Consider the following 23395-nt stretch of genomic DNA (forward strand, 5'->3'; position numbering starts at 1 on the left):
AGAATTAATTCATCTTGATGAACTGAAACTTTATGCTCATTGATTAGTAACTCTTCATTTCCCCCTCCCCCCAGCCTCTGGCAACCATGATTACACTCTTTGATTGTATGAATGTGACTATTTTAGATACCTCATACAATAGTGGAGTCATATAGCTTGTTTTTCTGTGATTGGCTTATTTCACTTAGCATAATATTCTCAAGGTTCATCCATGTTGGCACATACTGCAGAATTTGCTTATTTTCTGAGGCTGAATAATATTCTGTATTTTATTTATATAAGAAACATTTATATACTTATATATACATTTATATATTTAATGTAATATTATCCATCCTAAAAAATGTGATAGGCTAAATATCTATGTTATATCATATAGTAATATATATTATAAAATTACATTGCATATATGTATATTTTCTTTATCCATTCATCTGTCAATAGGTTGTTTTCACACCTTGAATAGTGTGAATAATGCTATAATGAACATGGGAGTGAAGATATCTCAATACCCTGATTTTGACCCTTTGGGATAAATACCCAGAAGTAGGATTGCTGGATCATATGGTAGTTCTATTTTTACTTTTTTCAGGAACCTCCACATTGTTTTCCATAGCTGCTCCAACACTTTGAATTCCCGCCAATAGTGTACAAGGGTTTCAATTTCTCCACATCCTCACCAGCTCACCAACACTTCTTGTCTTGTGGTTTTTTGATAATAGTCATCCTGACATTTGTGAGGTGATATCTCCTTGTAGTTTTTACTTGCATTTACCTGAGGATTAGTGATGTTGAGCACCTTTTCATATATACCTGTTGGCCATTTGTATGTCTTCTTTGGAGAAATATCTATACAAGTCTTTAGCTAATTTTTAAATCAAGTTATTAATTTTTTAAAACTGTTGCTCTGTATATATTTTGGATATTAACCTCTTATCAGATATATGATTTGCAAATATTTTCTCCTATTCTGTAGGTTGCCTTTTCACTCTGTTGTTTCCTTTGCTGTACAGAACTTTAGTTTGAAGTAGTTCCACTTGACTATTTTTGCTTTTGTCACCCATGCTTTTGGTGTCATATCAATGAAATCATTGTCTAGACTAATGTCATGAATCTATCCCCCTTTTTCTTTAGGAGTTTTACAGTTTCAGGTCTTATGTTTAGGGGTTTGTGTTTGTTTCTACAGTAGATCTCCAGAAGTTACTTATCTTGTATATCTGAAACTCTGTACCCTTTGACCAACATCACCCCATTTCTAAGCCCCTGGAAACCACCATTCTGTTCTCTGCATTGGACTATTTTATCTTTTTTCCCCAGGTTTATTGAGGTATATTTGATAAAAATTTTGTATATTTAAGGTGTACAATGTGATGTTTTGATATAGGTATACATGTGAAATGTTTACAAAATCAAGCTAATATTTCCCTCATCTCACCTAGTTACCATTTTAGTGTGTGTGGTGAGAACACTTAAGCTTTACTCTTAGCAACTTTCAAGTACACAATATTATCAACTATAGTCACCGTGGTGTACCTTAGATCTCTAGCACTTATTCATACTGCATAACTGAAACTGTACCTTTGACCATTATCTCTTCGTTACCCCCAAACTCCAGCACCTGGCAACCACAATTCTACCCCCTTCTCTTATAAGTTTGACTTTTTTAGATTCAACATACAAGTGATATTATACAGTATTTATCTTTCTCATTCTGGCTTACTTCACTTAACTAAATGTCCTCCTGTTTCATCCATGTTGTAGCAAATGGAAGGATTTCCTTAGTCCTTAAGGCTGAATAATATTCCATTATATACAGGTTATATATTGGAACTGATTTTTTATATTGTGTGAAACTTCCTTATTCTGCATGTGGATACCCAGTTTTCCCAACACCATTTATTGAAGAGTCTGTCCTTTTGCCATTTTGTGTTCTTGGCACCACTGGCAAAGATCAGTTGCCTGTAAATGCATACATTTATTTCTGGGCTCTCTATTCTGTTCCTTTAATCTATATGTCTGTTTTAATTCCAGAACTATACTGATTTTATTACTATAGCCTTGTAGTATGTTTTGAAATCAAGAAGTATGATGCCATCAGCTTTGTTCTTGTACAAGATTGCTTTGGCTATTCAGGGTCTTTATGATTCCATATTAATTTTAAAATTATTTCTTCTATTTCTATAAAAAATGCTATTGGAATTTTGATAGGGATTGCATTAAATCTAGGCATTTTAATAATATTAATTCTTCCAATCCATGAACACAGGATAAATTTCCATTTGTTTGTGTCTTCAATCTTTCACTTAGTTTTTACTTTCACTCTATAGTTTTCAGTGCACAGATCTCTCACCTCCTTGGTTAAATTTATTCTAGGTATTTTTTGGTTTTGATGCTATTGTAAATGGGATTTTCTTTTCCAGAATGTTCATTGGTGTATAGAAATTGAACTAATTTTTGTATATTAATTTTGTATCCTGCAACTTTACTGAATTTGTTTATTAGTTCTAACAGTTTTTTGGTGGAGTCTTTAGGACTTCTATATATCATATTATGTCAACTGGAGATACAGTTTTTCTTCTTTTCCAATTTGGATGCCTTTTATTTCTTTTTCTTGCCTAATTGCTCTGGCAAGGACTTCCACTACTTTGTTGACTAGAAGTGGTGATAGTTGACTAGAAGTGGTGATAGTGGGCACCCCTGTCTTGTTCCTGATCTTAGAGGAAAAACTTTCAGCTTTTCTAACTGAGTATGTTGTTAACAGTGGACTTGTAATATAGGGCCTTTACTATGTTGAAGTAAGTTCCTTCTATATCTAATTTGTTTAGTCTTTATCATGAAAGAATGTTAAATTTCATCAAATGCTTTTTCTGCATCTATTCAGATGATTATATGCTTTTCTTTCTTTTTTAATTTTTTTTTTAATTTTAACTTTGGGTTTATTTATTTATTTATGGCTGTGTTGGGTCTTCGTTTCTGTGCGAGGACTTTCTCTAGTTGCGGCAAGTGGGGGCCACTCTTCATCGTGGTGTACGAGCCTCTCATTATTGCGGCCTCTCTTGTCGCGGAGCACAGGCTCCAGACGTGCAGGCTCAGTAGTTGTGGCTCACGGGCCTAGTTGCTCCGCGGCATGTGGGATCTTCCCAGACCAGGGCTTGAACCCGTGTCCCCTGCAATGGCAGGCAGATTCTCAACCACTACGCCACCAGGGAAGCCCGATCATATGCTTTTTATCACTCATTTTAATGTGGTATATCACATTTTTAAATTTGCATAGGTTGAACATCATTGCATCTTAGGGACTGCCAGGGAAGTCCTGTAGTTTTCTTTTCTTGTACTAACCTTATTTGGCTTTGGTATCAGTTTAAAACACTGGCCTCATACAATGCATTTGAAAGTGTTTCTCCTCTTCAACTTTTTGGAAGAGGTTGAGAAGGATTGGCATTAATTCTTTAAATGTTTGGTAGAATTCACTAGTGAAGCCATCTGATCCTGGGATTTTGATTACTGATTCAATCTCCTTACTCATTGGTCTGTTCAGATTTACTATGTCTCCATGATTATTCATGGTACATTGTATGTTTCCCCAAATTTGTCCATTTCTTGTAGCTTATCCATAATAGTTGGCATACAATTGTTCATAGTAGTCTCTTTTGATCCTTTTCATTTCATTGGCATCAGTTGTAATGTCTCCTCTTTCATGTACAATTATCTTTCCTTGAGTCTTCTCTCCTATGTTCATGGTTAGTCTAGCTTAAGATTTGTCAATTTTGTTTATCCTTTCAAAAAGACAACTCTTAGTTTTGTTGACCTTTTGTTGTTTTTCTAGTTTATATTTAATATATTTCTTCTCTAATAATTATTTCCTTCCTTCTGCTAATTTTGGCCTGTGTTTTTTTTTTTTTTTTTAGTTCCTTGAGGTATGAAGTTAGACTTTTGAGATCTTTTTTCTTAAGGTAGGCATTTATTGGTATAAACATCCCTCTTAGAACTGCTTTTGCTGCATCTCATAAGACTTGGTATGTTACATTTCCATTTTTGTTTGTTTCAAGGTATTTTTTTTTAAATTTATTTATTTATTTATGGCTGTGTTTGGTCTTCGTTTCTGTGCGAGGGCCTTCTCCAGCCGTGGCAGGCGGGGGCCACTCTTCATCGCGGTGCGCGGGCCTCTCACTATTGCGGCCTCTCTTGTTGCGAAGCACAGACTCCAGACGCGCAGGCTCAGCAATTGTGGGTCACGGGCCCAATCGCTCCGCGGCATGTGGGATCTTCCCAGACCAGGGCTCGAACCCGTGTCCCCCACATTGGCAGGCAGACTCTCAACCACTGCGCCACCAGGGAAGCCCTCAAGGTATTTTTAAATTGCCTTTTTGATTTCTTCTTTGACTGAGTGATTTTTCTCAAGAGTATATTGTTTAAATTCTCCATTTTTCATTTTCTTTCTGTTACTAATTTCTAGTTTCATAAAATTGTGGTAAGAAAAGATACTTGATATGATTTTAATCTTATTAAATTTCTTAAGACTTGTATTTTGGCCTAACATATGATCTATCCTGGAGAGTGTTCTGTATGTATTTAAGAAGACTGTGTATTCTACTGCTGTTGGATGAATGTTCTGTATATGTCTCTTAGGTTCAACTGGACTGATAATTGAAATCTGCTGTTTCCTAATTGATTTTCTCTCTGAATGATCTGTCCATAATTGTAAGTGAGGTATTGAAGTCCCCCAACTATTATTGTATGGCTATCTATTTCTCCCTTCAGACCTGTGAAAGATTGCATATATTTTTAGGAGCTCTGATGTTGGCTATATATAAATTTTAAATTTTTATATTTTTTTTGATAAACTGACCCCTTCATCATTATGCAGTGACAGACAATCTTTGTCTCTCTGACAGTTTTTGACTTAAAGCCTATTTTGTCTTACATAAGTGTAGCTACCCTCTGATCATTTTTGGTTACCATTTGCATGGAATATCTTTTTCCACTCATTCATTTTCAGCCTATGTCTGAGAGTAATTATTGATAGTAAGGAGTTACCATTGTGATTTTGTTGTTTTCTGACTTTTTAAAAGTCCTTTTTTACTTCCTCTCTTCCTGTGTTCCTTTGTGACTTTTTTTTTTTTCCTTAATTGTGGTATGCTGTGATTCCTTTCCCTTTATGTTTTGAATTGACTGGAGGTTTTTTCTTTGTGGTTACTATGAGGCATACATAAAACATAGATATAACATCTATTTTAAGCTAATGATGACAACTTCAGTTGCATGCAAAAATTTGTAACATTTCACTTCTCCAACCCACATATTATGTTATTGATGTCACAATTTACATTTTAATATTGTTTATCCATTATCAAGTTACAGTAGTCACAGTTATTTTAATAGTTTTGTCTTTTACCTTTTATACTAGACTTAAAAGTGATTTATGCATACCATCACTATATTGGCATATTCTTTTTTCCAGTTTTATTGAGACATAATTGACATACAGCACTGTATAAGTTTAAGGTGTACAGCATAATAACTTGGCTTTCATATATTGTGAAATGATTGATTACCACATAAGCTTAGTTAATACCCATCATCTTACATAGATACAAAAAAAAGTTTTTTCCCTTGTGATGAGGACTCTCAGGATTTACTCTAACTTTCAAATATACCATACAGTGGTGTTAACTACAGTCATCATGTTGTACATTACATTTCCAGTACTTATAACTGGAAATTTGTAGCTTTTTGTATTAGAGTATTCTGAATTTGACTATATATGTGCCTTTATAGTACGATTTATACTTCCACATTTGTATATTATTTAAAAAAATTTAACATTTATTTATTTTTCGCTGTGTCAAGTCTTAGTTGCAACACGTGGGATCTTCATTGTGGCACATGGGATCTTTCGTTGTGGCGTGCAGGCTTCTCTGTAGTTGAGGTGCACGAGCTCAGTAGTTGAAGCGCGCAGGCTTAGTTGCATGTGGGGTGTTAGTTCCCCGACCAGGGATTGAACCCACGTCCCCTGCATTGGAAGGTGGATTCTTTACCACTGGACCACGAGGGAAATCCCTAAAATTTTTATTGAAGAACTCCATTAGGACTTCCTGTGAAGCAGTTCTAGAGGTTTGTTGTTTTCTTTTTTCCTCCTGGAAGAATCTTATCTTGCCTTCATTAAAAATTTTCTGACATATAACTGACAAAAAATAAATTTATATATATATTATATACTTTAAATATAAATATGTTTAAAGTATACAAAGTGATTATTTGATATAAGTACACACTGTGAAAATATAACTACAATCCAGTTAATTAACACATCCATCACTTTTTTTGGTAAGAATGCTTAAAATCTCCTCTCCTAGCAAATTTCATGTATGTGATACAATACTATTAACTACAGTCACTGTGCTGTACATTAGATCCTCAGAATTTATAATGGAAAGGGTACAAACGTTTCTGAGAAGAAACCCACGACATTCCTCCAGAATCTCTTGTGTATAACATACTGCTTTTTCTTTGCTGCTTTCAAAAATCTCTTTGATTTTGACAGTTTGATTATAAAGTGTCCTGTTGAAGTCTTCTCTGTGTTGAAACTGACTGGGGAACTCTGAGATTCATTTATCTGGATGGTCCATATCTCTCTACATATTTGGGATGTTTTCACCCATTATTTCTTTAAATAAGTTTATTGCCACTTCTCTTCTCCTTCTAGAAGGACTCCCATAATGCATATATTGGTTCTTAAAGTCCCATAGGCTTTCTTCACTCTTTATCATTCTCTTTTCTTCCCCTCCCCCAACTGTATAATTTCAAATGATCTGTTTTTGAATTCAGTGGTTCTACTGCATGATCAAATCTTCTGTTAAAGCTCTCTATGGAATTTTTGATTCATCATTGTATTCTCAGCTCCAAAATATATGTTTGGTTGTATGTTAAAGTTTCTGTCTCTTCATTTAACTTATTTTGATTATGTATTGTTTTCCTGATTTTGTTGAGTTGTTTTAGCTCATTCAGTTTTTTTGAGATGATTATTTTTCAATTCTTTGTTCATCAATTCATAGATCTCAATTTCTTTTTGACTGGTAACTGGAAAATTATTGTCTTCCTTTGGGGGTATCATTTTCCTATTTTACTATCTCTGCCTATACTCTGCATCCCACCCTTTTCCATCCATTCATTCATCTATCTTCCCATTTGTCAGATAGAGGCAATCCCTAGCTTGCATTGTCTTCCTGGCTCTCTACTGTAAAACCCCAAGACGACATTTGGCTTTGTCTGACCCACATCTGGGCTGCTGAGAACAGTTGGAGTCATCAAGTGTCTAGATTGGCACCACTAAAGAGTAATGCTCTTGCCCCTCTCCTGCTTCCTTGCACAGCTCAGTCAGTTGATGTGTCTCTAAGCCCCTCCTCAGCCCGACAGTCTCTTCCAACTACTTACTTTTGCATTATATCCCACACGTTCCATCGAATTCTTCATGCATAAGAAGGAAATCATGATCTTGCCTACTCCTCCATCCTCCACAGTATCAGTGGATGGCCCTGTTTTTCAGAGAGTTGGGAAGGTGGGACCTTGTGCAAACTCGTAACACTCTGCCTCCATCTAACCCAACATTCAGCCATCATCATCATGCTTATTTTGTTTTCCATATTGCATGAATCCATCACCTTTACCACCTCCATGGGTTCCACCACGAACATCCTGGTCTAAGCTCTCATCATCTTTTGCCAAGACGATGCCAAAACACTTCTAACTGGTTGGCTCACATCTGCTCTGTTTCTTCTGATCAGCTCTCTCTCCTGCACCAGCTCCGCCATCCATGCAAGCATTGATCCAAACATTCACCACTCACTCCCTGAGCCACTGATGTCTTGGCATACAACCTACTTCATGGCCTTCTTTCTTGCTGCTCAACCTTACAGGTCATCTCTATCTGTCTCATACCTGTAGCTTCCCTTCCCAACTTTGTGGAAGAGGTTTCGCCCCCTGCCGTGGCTACTTCCTGCACCAGAGACTAAATCACACCTTCTGCAACTTCGGAGGCTTCTCATGCTTCCTCCTAGAAAGGTAACTGGTATTTAGACTCTGTCACCATAGATTAGCTTTGACTGTTCTTGACTTGATGTAAATGGAGTCCCACAGTTTATTCTGTCATGTCTGTCTTCTTTTGATCTTCGTTATGCCTGTGAGAGTCATTCTTGTGGTTCTATATAGTTCAACTCTGTTCTTTCTCAGTACTCAGCAGTATCTCATTGTAAGGATGTCCATTCTCCTGTGATTGCCGGTTTTTTTTCCTATTTCTGATATTATGAACATTCTTGTTCATGTTATTTTTGGAGATATATACTATGTATATATAATATAGTACTCATTTTTGTTGGGAATATACACAGAGAGGAATGACTGGGTCTTCGGGTATGTATATGTTTAGCTTGAACAGAAACTGCTGAACAGTTTTACAGAGTGGCTGCACCCTTTCACGCTCCCACGAGCCATGTGTGAGAGTGCCCATCGCTACGCATTCTCATCAGCACTTGGTGTCTTCCTCTTTCCTTTCTGAGGCCCAGTGGTGAGGTGGCTCAGAACCACAGCACTGAAACCATTCTTGATGAGGTCCTAGCTTTTATCCTAATTGCCAAATGTAAGAACAGTACTAACGATAGTGGATAATGGCCCATGATATACTGAACATTCAACCTGTGCCAGGCACTGTGCTAAGTACTTTACAGGTGTGGTCTTGTCAACCCTCATGGCAGCTGGTGAATTAGGAACTGGGCATCTCCCAGTGTTTCAGGTTAGGAAATGGTGATTTACAGGTGGTTAATAACTGTCAAGATGATTGCTTGGTAGAGGCAGGGTTTGAACTGAAGTGACAGTCTTCACCACCACGCTGTACTTGTTTTTGATGCAGTGGAAACCTGTTCCACTTTTCTGCACCTGGGCTTTGGTAGCACTTGGTTCCAGTGGTCCCTCTTTTCCAATTCTGACAGTATTGTTCCCTGCCTCTTAGTCTGATTGTCCCCTCAATATTGGCTTTGCCTGGCGAATTCCCTGGCAGTCCACTGGTTAGGGCTCTGTGCTTCCATTGCAGGGGGCATGGGTTCAATCACTAGTTGGGGAACTGGGATCCTGTATGCTGTGCAGCACAGCCAAAAAAAAAAAAAAAAAAAAAAGGCTTTGCCTGGCATCTCATGGCCCTTTCTTCTTTTAACTGTAATTAGTTTCCCTGAATGCTCCACCTCTACTTAGTTCTTCAGCTTCAACTCATGCATGTTGTGTTCCATGTCCATGCTCTGATATAGACAGGATAGTTAACAAGTATTCATTGCTTTCTGGTCCTTGCACTGTATTAAGCACTGTAGGTGCAGTGTTTCAACTCATCCTCACAGTGATTTTTGAGAGACTCTATTTATACTGATTTGTAGGTGAGGGGGCAGAAGCTTGTGGAAGTTGAATGGCTTGCTGAAGGGCAGAAAACTAGCAAGGGGGTGTTGCTAGGATTTGTTCCTGGGCTGATTCTCCCCAGGTACCATGATGTCAAACACAATACACTCTGTTGGCTTCTAAAATTTGTAATTGACTACAGGTGTATAGGTTTATATTAATCATAAACCTTAATGACACACTTTCATTTGTCAGTGCACTGTCATGTTTATTTTTAAACTTTTTCCAGTCATTTATTTTTCTCTATAAAGATTATAGTGAACATCATCAGCCAATGCAAGAACAGGAGTATTACCAACCAATATCCTACCTCTATCTATACATTTCTTCTTTTTCCAATCCTCTCTTTTCCTGAATTACTGTCTTGAACTTGCTTTCATAATTTCATTACTTTACAGTGGGAGTGTTTTGTATTATAAATTGAATTTCTTTTGTAGATGTGGTGCATTTCAGATTTTGTTTCTTGTGTTAGGTTTGTTATTTTGCATCTTTCAAGCAATTTATTTCATCTAGTTGTCAGTTCATCCCTTGATTTAATTATTACATCATACTTGCTTGTAAGTATATTTAAAGAAAATATAGTTTTCTGTTTTTTAATTTCTGATAAATAGTATCATTGTTGATTGCTGTGGGTTGAACATGTCCCCTACATGTTGAAATCCTCACATCCAAAGATGATGGTATTAAGAGGTAGGACTGTGTAAGTCATGAGGGTGGAACCCTCCTGAATGGGATCAGTGTTTTATCAAATAGGCTCCAGAGAGATCCTTCGCTCCTTCCACCATGACAGCGAGAAGGCACCAGCTATGAACCAGGAATAAGGGCCTCACCAGAATATGACCATGCTGGCACCTTGATCCTGGGCTTCCCAGCTTCCAAAACGCTGAGAAACAAATTTCTGTTTGTAAGCTACCCAGGCTGTGGTACGTTGTTACAGCAGCCTGAATGAATCAAGACATTACTGTAGCCTTCTGATACATGCTTTAAAAAAATTCAGTGTTAAATAACTAAGAATCACAATCTGTGCACTATAGCTTTCTTTCTTCTTAAAATATTGTTACGCCAGTATATCACAATGTATTTATCAATTTTTGTGGACATTCACCTGCTTCCATAATTATACCCATAAATTCTGACTAGATTATACTGTTCAGTTAAAGACACTCACTTGTTTCCTTTTTATTTATTATTTTTTTGTGGTCACCCACCTTGCTGCTATATGCATATTCTTTTTTTTTAATTTTATTTTTTATACATTGGGTTCTTATTAGTTACCTACTGTATACACATTACTGTGTATATGTCAATCCCAATCTCCCAATTCATCCCACCACCACTAACCCCCACCCCTGCTTTACCCCCTTGGTGTCTATACATTTGTTCTCTACATCTGTGTCTCTATTTCTGCCTTGCAAACCAGTTCATTTGTACCATTTTTCTAGATCCCACATATATGTGTTAATATATGATATTCGTTTTTCTCTTTCTGACTGACTTCACTCTGTACGAGTCTCTAGGTCCATCCACATCTCTACAAATGACCCAATTTTGTTCCTTGTTATGGCTGAGTAATATTCCATTGTATATATATACCACATCTTCTTTATCCATTTGTCTGTCGATGGGCATTTAGGTTGCTTCCATGACCTGGCTATTGTAAACAGTGCTGCAGTGAACATTGGGGTGCATGCGTCTTTTTGAATTATGGTTTTCTCTGGGTATATGCCTAGTAGTGGGATTGCTGGGTCATATGGTAGTTCTATTTTTAGTTTTTTAAGGAACCTCCATACTGTTCTCCATAGTGGCTGTATCGATTTACATTCCCACAAACAGTGCAAGAAGGTTCCCTTTTCTCCACACCCTCTCCAGCATTTGTTGTTTTTAGATTTTCTGATGATGCCCATTCTACCGGTGTGAGGTGACACCTCACTGTAGTTTTGATTTGCATTTCTCTAATAATTAGTGATGTTGAGCAGCTTTTCATGTGCCTCTTGGCCATCTGTATGTCTTCTTGGAAAAATGTCTATTTAGTTCTTCTGCCCATTTTTGGATTGGGTTGTTTGTTTTTTTGATATTGAGCTGCATGAGCTGCTTGTATATTTTGGAGATTAATCCTTTGTCAGCTGCTTCGTTTGCAAATATTTTCTCCCATTCTGAGGGTTGTCTTTTCGTCTTGTTTATGGTTTCCTTTGCTGTGCAAAAGCTCTTAAGTATCATTAGGTCCCATTTGTTTATTTTTGTTTTTATTTCCATTACTCTAGGAGGTGGGTCAAAAGGGATCTTGCTGTGATTTATGTCATAGAGTGTTCTTCCTATGTTTTCCTCTAAGAGTTTCATAGTGTCCAGTCTTACATTTAAGTCTTTAATCCATTTTGACTTTATTTTTGTGTATGGTGTTAGGGAGTGTTCTAATTTCATTCTTTTACATGTAGCTGTCCAGTTTTCCCAGCACCACTTATTGAAGACACTGTCTTTTCTCCATTGTATATCCTTGTCTCCTTTGTCATAGGTTAGTTGACAATAGGTGCATGGGTTTATCTCTGGGTTTTCTATCTTGTTCCATTGGTCTATATTTCTGTTTTTGTGCCAATACCATACTGTCTTGATTACTGTAGTTTTGTAGTATAGTCTGAAGTCAGGGAGTCTGATTCCTCCAGCTCCGTTTTTTTCCCTCAAGATTGCTTTGGCTATTCAGGGTGTTTTGTGTCTCCATACAAATGTAAAGATTTTTTCTTCTGGTTCTGTAAAAAATGCCATTGGTAATTTGATAGGGATTGCATTGAATCTGTAGATTGCTTTGGGCAGCATAGTCAGTTTCACAATATTGATTCTTCCAATCCAAGAACTTGGTATTTCTCTCCATCTGTTTGTGTCATCTTTGTTTTCTTTCATCAGTGTCTTATAGTTTTCTGAGTACAGGTCTTTTACCTCCTTAGGTAGGTTTATTCCTAGGTATTTTATTCTTTTTGTTGCAGTGGTGACTGGGAGTGTTTCCTTAACTTCTCTTTCTGATCTTTCATTGTTAGTGTATAGGAATACAAGAGATTTTTCTGTGCATTAATTTTGTATCCTACAACTTTACCAAATTCATTGATTAGTTCTAGTAGATTTCTGGTGGCATCTTTAGGATCGTCTACGTATAGAAGATGACATGTCATCTGCAAACAGTGACAATTTTACTTCTTTTCCAATTTGTATTACTTTTATTTCTTTTTCTTCTCTGATTGGCATGGCTAGGACTTCCAAAACTATGTTGAATAATAGTGGTGACAGTGGACATCCTTGTCTTGTTCCTGATCTCAGAGGAAATGCTTTCAGTTTTTCACCACTGAGAATGACGTTTGCTGTGGGTTTGCTGTTTATGGCATATGGCCTTATTATGTTGAAGTAGGTTCCCTCTATGCCCACTTTCTGGAGTGTTTTTATCATAAATGGGTGTTGAATTGTCTCAAAAGCTTTTTTTGCATCTATTGAGATGAGCATGGTTTTTATTCTTCAATTTGTTAATATGGTGTATCACATTGATTGATTTACATATATCCCTGGGATAAATCCCACTTGATCATGGTGTATGATCCTTTTAATGTGCTGTTGGATTCTGTTTGCTAGTATTTTGTTGAGGATTTTTGCATTTATATTCATCAGTGATATTGGTCTGTAATTTTCTTTTTCTATAGTATCTTTGTCTGGTTTTCGTATCAGGGTGATGGTGGCCTTGTAGAATGAGTTTGGGAGTGTTCCATCCTCTGCAATTTTTTGGAAGAGTTTGAGAAGGATGGGTGTTAGCTCCTCTCTAAATGTTTGATAGAATTCACCTATGAAGCCATCTGGTCCTGGACTTTCATTTGTTGGATTTTTTTTTTTGTATAAATTATTTTTTCCTTTTATTTATTTATTCATTTATTTTTGGCTGCGTTGGGTCTTCATTGCTGCATGCGGCCTTTCTGTAGTTGCAGCGAGTGGGGGTACTCTTCATTGTGGTGCACGGGTCTAGGCACGCGGGCTTCAGTACTTGTGGCATATGGGCTCAGTAGTTGTGGCTTGCAGGCTCTAGAGTGCAGGCTCAGTAGTTGTGGTGCATGGGCTTTGTTGCTCTGCAGCACGTGGGATCTTCCTGGACCAGGGCTCGAACCTGTGTCCCCTGCATTGGCAGGTGGATTCTTAACCGCTGCGCCACTGGGGAAACCCTGTTGGAAGATTTTTCAGTTTCAATTTCATTACTTGTGATTGGTCTGTTCATATTTTCTATTTCTTCCTGGTTCAGTCTTGGAAGTTTATACCTTTCTAAGAATTTGTCCATTTCTTCCAGGTTGTCTGTTATATTGGCACAGAGTTGATTGTAGCAGTGTCTTATGATGCTTTGTATTTCTGCGGTGTCTGTTGTAACTTTTTTCATTTCTAATTTTACTGATTTGAGTCCTCTCCCTCTTTTTCTTGATGAGTCTGGCTAAAGGTTTATCAATTTTTTTCTTAAAATTTTTATTTATTTATTTATTTATGGCTGTGTTGGGTCTTCGTTTCTGTGTGAGGGCTTTCTCTAGTTGTGGCAAGTGGGGGCCACTCTTCATCATGGTGCGCGGGCCTCTTACCATCAGGTTTATCAATTTTGTTTATTCTCCTTAACCAGCTTTTAGTTTTATTGACCTTTGCTATTGTTTTCTTTGTTTCTATTCCATTTATTTCTGCTCTGATCTTTATAATTTCTTTCCTTCTACTAATTTTGGGTTTTGTTTGTTCTTCTTTCTCTAGTTCCTTTAGATGTAAGGTTAGATTGTTTACTTGAGATTTTTCTTGTTTCTTGAGGTAGGACTGTAGCGCTATAAATTTCCCTCTTAGAACTGCTTTTGCTGCATCCCATGGGTTTTGGATCATCATGTGTTCATTGTCATTTCTCTCTAGGTACTTTTTGATTTCCTCTTTGATTTTTTTTCAGTGATCTCTTGGTTATTTAGTAACGTATTGTTTAGCCTCCATGTGTTTGTGTTTTTTAAGTTTTTTTGCACTGTAATTTACTTCTAATTTCAGTGTTGTGGTTGGAAAAGATGCTTGATATGATTTCAGTTTTCCTAAATTTACCAAGGCTTGATTTGTGACCCAAGATGTGATCTTTCCTGGAGAATGTTCCGTGTGCACTTGACAAGAAAGTGTAATCTGCTGTTTTCGAATGGAATGTCCTATAAATATCAATTAAATGTATCTGGTCTATTGTGTCATTTAAAGTTTGTGTTTCCTTATTAATTTTCTGTCTGGATGATCTGTCCATTGGTGTAAGTGAGGTGTTAAAGTCCCCCACTATTATTGTGTTACTGTCCATTTCCTCTTTTACAGCTGAAGATAAACGAATTCAGTGAGGTAGCAGGATACAAGATTAACATACAGAAATCGGTTGCATTTCTTTCACTAACAATGAAGTATCAGAAAGGGAATGTAAAAAACAATACCTTTTTAAATAGCACCAAAATAGTAAAATATCAATACTTAGGAATAAACTTGACCAAGGAGGTGAAAGACTTGTATGCTAAAAACTATAAAACATTAATAAAGGAAATTAAAGAGGATTCAAAGAAATGGAAAGATATCCCATGCTCTTGGATTGGAAGAATAAATATTGTTAAAAGGGCCATACTACCCAAAGCAATCTACAGATTTAATGTGATCCCTATCAAATTACCCATGACATTTTTCATAGAACTAGAATAAATAATCCTAAAATTTATATGGAATCACAAAAAGACCCAGAATTGCCAAAGCAATCCTGAGAAAAAAGAATAAAGCAGGAGGCATAACACTCTCAGACTTCAGATAATACTACAAAGCTACAGTATCAAAACTGTGGTATTGGCACAAAAACAGACATATGAACAGAATGGAGACCCCAGAAATAAACCCACACACCTATGGTCAAAAAGACAGTCTCTTCAGCAAATGGTGCTGGGAAATTTGGACAGCTGCGTGTAAATCAATGAAGTTAGAACACACCCTCACACCATACACAAAAATGAACTCAAAATGGCTTAAAAACGTAAAGATAAGACATGACACCATAAAACTCCTAGAAGACATAATAGGCAAAACATTCTCCACAATAAATTGTACCAATGTTTTCTTAGGTCAGTCTCCCAAGGCAATAGAAATAAAAGCAAAAATAAACAAATGGGACCTAATCAAACTTACAAGCTTTTGCACAGCAAAGGAAACCATAAATAAAACAAAAAGACAACATACAGAATGGGAGAAAATACTTGCAAATGATGTTACTGACAAGGGGTTAATTTCCAAAGTATACAAACACCTCATGCAACTCAATATTAAAAAAAAAAGTCTTAAGTCCTCAGTAGACATTTCTCCAAAGACATACACATGGCCAAGAGGGACATGAAAAGATGCTCAGCACTGCTAATCATTACAGAAATGCAAATCAAAACCACAAAGAGGCATCACCTCACACCATTCAGAATGTCCATCATCAAAGTCCACAAATAATAAATGCTGGGCATGTAAATTGGTGCAGCCACTACAGAAAACAGTATGGAGGCTCCTTAAAAACTAAAAATAGAGTTACTATATGATCCAGCAATCCCACTCCTGGGCATATATCCGGAAAAGATGAAAAATTCTAATTTGAAGATACATGCACCTCAATGTTCACAGCAGCACTATTTACAATACCCAAGGCAGGGAAGCAACCTAAGTGTCCATCAACAGATGAATGCATAAAGAATATGTAATATAATATACAATAAATATAGACACATACACAATGGAATATTACTAAGCCATAAAAAAGAACAAAATATTGCTATTTGCAGCACCATGCATGGACCCAGAGAATATCATACTTTTAGTGAAGTAAGTTAAACAGAGAAAGGCAAATAGTACATGGTATCACTTACATTTGGAATCTAAAAAATAACACAAATGAATGTGTTTACAGAACAGGAACAGACTCAAAGACATAGAAAACAAACTTATGGTTACCAAAGAAGAATGGGGGTGGGATAAATTAGGAGTATGGAATTAACACATACACACCATATATATAAAATAGATAAACAAGAACTTACTGTACAGCTTTGGGAAGTATATTCAGTATCTTGTAATAATGTATAATGGAAAAGAATCTAAATGGAATATAACTTAAATATAAATCTGAATTACTTTGCTGTACACCTGAATCTAACACAATATTGTAAATTAACTACAGTTCAATAAAAAAAAAAAAAAGAACTACCTATATGATCCAGCAATCCCACTTCAGAGTAATATCCAAAAGAATTGAAAACAGAGTCTTGAAGAGATATTTGTACACCCATGTTCATAGTAGCACTGTTCAAAATAGCCAACAAGTGAATATCTTTTATTGAACAGTGTAGTATAGTCATATATTTTAAGATATAATTATAGAAACAGATGAATGTCCACCCAAGTGGGTAAATACACTGTGATTATTGATGTAATGTTTTGATAAAAAAACAAAAAACAACACAGGAACACTCTCTAAGGGCTGACCTCAGCAGAGGAAGATTTTAATAATCAAGTGGATATAGGATGACTCATTTTTTGGATACCAGACAGCTGCTCTCCATCATCCTGCCCTGCAGATTTCAGACTTACTAGTCTCCAGAATCATGAGGTAATTTCTCAAAATAAATATCCCTCTAATGTATTCATTTAGACACATTCTGTTGGTTCCGTTTTTCTGGAGAACCCTAACTAACAAAATTACTTTTTAAAAAATTGAGATAAAAGAATTAATTCTGAAGCAGTTACATATTTAACATATCGTGTGTCCTCATTTATGAACACGATGACTTCTCCATTTGAGGACATAGCGAGAAGGTGGCTCTCTGCAAGCTAGGAAACTGAACCCCATAGAAATCTTTTTTTTTTTTTAAAGGAATTCCTTTATTTTTATTATTTATATTTATTTATATATTTTTGGCTGTGTTGGGTCTTCGTTTCTGTGCAAGGGCTTTCTCTAGTTGCGGCAAGCGGGGGCCACTCTTCATCGCGGTGCACGGGCCTCTCACTATCGCAGCCTCTCGTTGCGGAGCACAAGCACCAGACGTGCAGGCTCGGTAGTTGTGGCTCATGGGCCTAGTTGCTCTGCGGCATGTGGGATCCTCCCAGACCAGGGCTTGAATCCGTGTCCCCTGCATTGGCAGGCAGATTCTCAACCACTGCACCACCAGGGAAGCCCCCTGAACCCCATAGGAATCTTGATCTTGGACTTTCCTGACTCCAGAACTGAATGTAGAAAAAAAGACACAATATGTGGCAAAAAAAGTAAAGTAAACAACTAGTGACAGTGAGAGGAAACAAGATGGTGGAGTAGAAGGACCTTGTGTTCAGCTCTTCTCATGAGCACACCAAAATCACAACTAACTGCTGAACAACCATCAGTAAAGATGACTGGAACCTACCAAAAAAAAATTCTACAGCCAAAGACACAAAGAAGAAACCAGAGCGAGATGGTAGGAGGGGCACACTCACAATATAATCAAATCCCATACCTCCCAGGTGGGTGACCCACAAACTGGAGAATACTGGAAGATAATTATATCACAGAAGTTCTGCCACAGAAGAGTTCTTAGCCCCACGTCAGGCTCCCCAGCCTGAGGGTCCAGCATCAGAAGGAGGAGCCCCAGAGCATTTGGCTTTTGAAGGCCAGCAGGGCTTGAATGCAGGAGCTCCACAGGACTGGGGAAAACAGAAACTCCACTCTTGGAGTGCACACACAGTCTCACGTACACTGGGACCTAGGGCAAAAGCAGTGACTTCACAGGAGTGTAGACCAGACCTACCTGCTGGTCTTGGAGGGTCTCCTGGGGAGGCAGGGGGCAGCTGTATCTCACCTTGGGGACGTACACACTGGGGGCGGAGATACTGGTGAGTATTCATCTACATTAACTTGTCACTGAAGGCAGAAGTCTTTCTGGCGTCATTAGCACCAAGACCTAACCCTACCCAAAAGCCTGTAGGCTCCCATGCTGGGATGCCTTAGACCAAACAGCCAACTTGGTGGGAACACAGCCCCACCCATCAGCAGATAGGCTGCCTAAAGACTTCCTGAGTCCACAGCCACCTCTAGAGACACCCCTTGACATGGCCCTGTTCACCAGAAAGCCAAAACCCAGCTTCACCCTCCAGTGGGTAGGCACCAGCCCCTCCCACCAGGAAGCCTGCACAAGACTCTTGACCAGCCTCACTCACCAGGGGGAAGTCCAAAAGCAAGAAAACTATGATCCCTAAGCTTGTTTAACTAAGTCCTCAAACACAGGTCAGAAACTACCCTAGGACCAGCTGTCCTCTGGCCCTTGGGTGATGAGAGGGGAGTGTACTGCTGGGACAAATAGTCCATCCCCTACAGAGGGCCACTTCTCCAAGGTTGAAAAACATAATGAACCTAACACACACATAAAAATACAAATAGAGATTCAGACAAAATGAGACAGCAAAGGAATATGTTCCAGATGAAGCAACAATAAATAAACCCACAAGAACAACTAAATGAAGTGGAGATGGGCAATCTACCCGAGAAGAGTTAAGAGTAATGATCGTAAAGATGACCCAAGAACTCGGGAAAAGAAAGGATGCAGAGAAGGTTAAGTTACAAGAAGTTTTTAGCAAAGAGTTAGAAAATATAAAGAACAACCGAACAGAGTTGAAGAATACAATAACTGAAATGAAAAATACACTATAGGGGGCTTCCCTGGTGGCGCAGTGGTTGAGAATCTGCCTGCCAATGCAGGGGACACGGGTTTGAGCCCTGGTCTGGGAAGATCCCACATGCCACGGAGCAACTAAGCCCGTGAGCCACAACTACTGAGCCTGCGCGTCTGGAGCCTGTGCTCCGCAACGGGAGAGGCCGCGACAGTGAGAGGCCCGCGCACCGCGATGAAGAGTGACCCCCGCTCTCCGCAACTGGAGAAAGCCCTCGCACAGAAACGAGGACCCAACACAGCCAAAAATAAATAAACAAATAAATTAATTAAAAAATAATAATAATAATAAATGACATTAAAAAAAATACACTATAAAGGGATCAACAGCAGAATAAATGAGGCAGAAGAATGGATCAGTGAACTGGAAGAGAGTGGTGGAAATCACTGCCACAGAACAAAGAAAAAAGAAAGAAAAGAAATGAGGACAGTTTAGAGATATCTGGGACAACATCAAACACACTAACATTCACATTATAAGGGTCTCAGAAGGAGAAGAGAGAAAGGGCCAAGAAAATACTTGAAGAGATAATAGCTGAAAACTTCCTTAACATGGGAAAGGTAACAGTCACTCCAAGTTCACAGGAAGTGCAGAGTTCCATACGGGATTAATCCAAGGAGGAACATGCCAAGACACATGGTAAGAAAGAAAATATTAAAAGCAACAAATAACATACAAGGGAATTCCCATAATGCTATCAGCTGACTTTCAGCAGAAACTCTGCAGGCCAGAAGGGAATGGCATAATATATTTAAAGTGATGAAAGGGAAAAACCTACAACCAAGAATACTCTACCCAGCGAGACTCTCGTTCAGATTTGATGGAGAAATCAAAAGCTTTACAGACAAGCAAAAGCTAAAAGAATTCAGCACCACTGAACCAGCTTTACAACAAATGCTAAAGGATCTTCTGTAGGCAGAAAAGAAAAGGCCGCAACTAGAAACAAGAAAATTATGAAATGGGAAAGCTCACCAGTAAAGGCAAACATTAGGTAGGAAATCATCTACACACAAACTATGGAGGTTAAAAGACAAAAGTAGTGGGACTTCCCTGGTGGCACAGAGGTTAATCTGCTTGCCAGTGCAGGGGATATGGGTTCAAGCCCTGGTCTGGGAAGATCCCACATGCCGTGAAGCAACTAAGCCCGTGTGCCACAAATAGTGAGCCTGCACTCTAGAGCCCTCAAGCCACAAATACTGAGCCTGCGTGCCAAAACTACTGAAGCCCACGCATCTAGAGCCTGTGCTCCACAACAAGAGAAGCCTGCGCACTACAATGAAGAGTAGCCCCCGCTCACTGCAACTAGATGAAAGCTCGCGCGCAGCAATGAAGACCCAACGCAGCCAAAAATAACTAATATATAAAATCATTTAAAAAAATCCTTTTAAAAAAATAAATAAAAATAAAGTTCTTGGTGAAAATGAAAAATCTGTCTTTTATTTTTACTTAAAAACCAAACGCACTTTTTGGCCAACCCAATATATATAATAAAACAGGAACAAGACTCATAGAGAAGAAACTAGTGGTTACCAGTAGGGAGCGGTAAAGGAGGAGGGGCAAGATAGTCGTATGGGATTAAGAGGTATAAACTACTATGTGTGAAATAGATAAGCAACAAGGATATACTATACAGCACAGGGAAATAGAGCCATTGTTTTGTAAGTACTTTAAATGGAGTATAATCTATAAAAATATGGAATCACTATGTTGTACACATGAAACTAATATAATATTGTAAATCACCTATACTTCAATTAAAAAGTGGCTATTTCTGGGCTCTCTATTCTATTCCACAAGAAGATACACAATGGCCAAAAAACACTTAATGAGGAGTTCAATCTCAGTGGTAATGAGGTAAATGCCAGTGAAGACCAGAGTAAGAAACCAGTTAGCACCTATTCAACTGGCAGGAATTATAGAGCCCAAAAATATCATATGTGGGACAGAATGTGGTCTATGAAATCTCGCATTCATCGCTGGTGAAGTTAACAAATTGGTAAAGTCACTTTAGAAAACACTGGGCAACATCTTGTAAAGTTGTTTTCGATCATCCGGTCATTCCACTCATAAAAAGAATTACAACTAAAACTCCTGCACATGTGTGCAGCAAGGTGGGTGACCACCAAAAAAAAAAAAAAAAAGAAAAAGGAAACAAGTGAGTATCTTTCATTGAACAATGTAGTATAGTGAGAATTTTTGGATATAATTATGGAAATAGGTGAATGTCCACAAAAATCGATAAATACATTGTGATATATTGATGTAACAGAATATTTTGAGAAGAAGGAAAAAAAAAACCTACAGCTCACACACAGTGATTCTTAGTAATTTAACACTGAATTCTTTAAAAGCATGTATCAGAAAACTACATCAATGTCTTGGTCAGTTTGGGCTGCTGTAACAACATACCAAAGCCTGGGTAGCTTACAAACAACAGAAATTTGTTTCTCACAGTTCTGGAGGCTGGGGAGTCCAGGATCAAGGCGCCAGCGTGGTCACATTCTGGTGAGGGCATTCTTTCTGGTTCATAGCCAGTGCCTTCTTGCTTGTCCCCATATGGTGGAAGGGAGAGGGATCTCTCTGGAGCCTATTGGATAAGACACTGAACGCTCATGACTTCTGCACCTCCCAAAGGCCCCAACTCCTAATACCATCATCTTTGGAGGTGAGGATTTCAACAAATGAATTTGAGGGGTACACGTTCAAACCATAACAATCAAGTATGATAACCATTTATCAGAAGTTAAAAAACAGAAAACCATATAATACGCTGTTTAAGCATGCTTACAAACAGGTATGATACGATTTTAATTAAACCAATGAATTGACAACTAGGTGAAATAGACAAACTGCTTGAAAGATGCAAAATAACAAATCCAGCACAAGAAACAGAAAATCTGAAAGCCACCACATCTACAAAAGAAATTCAATTTATAATACAAAACACTCCCACATATAAAGTAATGAAATTATGAAGACAAGTTCAAGACAGTGATTATCTTTGTCAGGAAGGGAGAGGATGGGAAAGGGAAGAAATATATAGATCAAGGTAGGATATTGGTTGGTAATACTCCTGTTCTTGCATTGGCTGATGGTGTTCACTATAATTTTTTTTAAAAAACCTTTTGGCCGCGCTGCGCGGCATGTGGGATCTTAGTTCCCCGACCAGGGATTGAACCCACATCCCTTGCATTGGAAGCGTGGAGTTTTAACCACTGGACCACCAGGGAAGTTCCCACTATAATCTTTTTAGGGGAAATAAATAAATGGGAAAAGTTTAAAAATAAATTAAACATGATAGTACACTGCCAGATGATGAGTGTGTCATAAACCAAGGTTTATGATTAATATAAACCTATAAAACTGTAGTCAAATATAAATGTTAGAAGCCAACAGAGCATTGTGTTTGACATCATGGTACCTAGGGAGAATCAGCCCAGGCTCAAATCCCAGCAACACACCTTTGCTAGTTTTCTGCCCTTTAGCAAGCCATTCAACTTCCACAAGCTTCTGCTTCCTCACCTACAAATCAGAGTACAAGTAGAGTCTCAAAAATCACTGTGAGGATGAATTGAAACAGTGTATATACAGTTTTTACAAGCACCAAAAAGCAATGAATACCTGTTAACTATCCTGTCTATATTACGGCATGGATATGGGACACAACATGCATGAGCCAAAGAACTAAGAGTAGAGGTGGATCATTCTGGGGGACTAATTACAATAAAAAGAAAGGGCCATGAGATGTCAGGCAAAGCCAGTATTTAGGAAGCGATCAGAGTTAAGAGGCAGAGAACAATCCAGTTAGAATTGGAAAAGAGGGACCACTGGGACCAAGTGCTACCAAAGCTGAGCTACAGAAAAGTGGAACAGGTTTCTGCTGCATCCAAAACCAGTACAGCGCAGCGGTGAAGACTGTCACTTCAGTTCAAACCCTGCCTCTACCAAGCAGTCATCTTGACAGTTATTAACCACCTGTAAATCACCATTTCCTAACCTGAAACACTGGGAGATGCCCAGTTCCTAATTCACCAGCTGCCATGAGGGTTGACAAGACCACACCTGTAAAGTACTTAGCACAGTGCCTGGCACAGGTTGAATGTTCAGTATATCATGGGCCAATATCCACTATCGTTAGTACTGTTCTTACATTTGGCAATTAGGATAAAAGCTATGACCTCATCAAGAATGGTTTCAGTGCTGTGGTTCTGAGCCACCTCACCACTGGGCCTCA

General features: G+C 38.1%; 2 long non-coding RNA genes across 4 annotated transcripts in view; one reads left to right on the forward strand and one right to left on the reverse strand.

Annotated features, from left to right (window-relative positions):
- Nucleotides 1–4372: 4372 nt before the first annotated feature.
- Nucleotides 4373–23395, reverse strand: part of LOC309616226 — a 41681-nt gene continuing 22658 nt past the window's right edge. For all 3 annotated transcript variants that reach the window (XR_014237364.1, XR_014237365.1, XR_014237366.1), the window contains exon 4: nt 4373–6184. This is a non-coding gene — a long non-coding RNA (uncharacterized lncRNA). The remainder of the gene's footprint in view (nt 6185–23395) is intronic.
- LOC309616232 lies at nt 7544–21338 on the forward strand. Its single transcript, XR_014237379.1, has 2 exons — nt 7544–19153; nt 19491–21338. It is a non-coding gene; the product is annotated as an uncharacterized lncRNA (long non-coding RNA).

This window comes from Balaenoptera borealis, assembly GCF_965194805.1.
Source record: "Balaenoptera borealis genome assembly, chromosome: 19".
NCBI classification, from domain to species: Eukaryota; Metazoa; Chordata; class Mammalia; order Artiodactyla; family Balaenopteridae; genus Balaenoptera; species Balaenoptera borealis.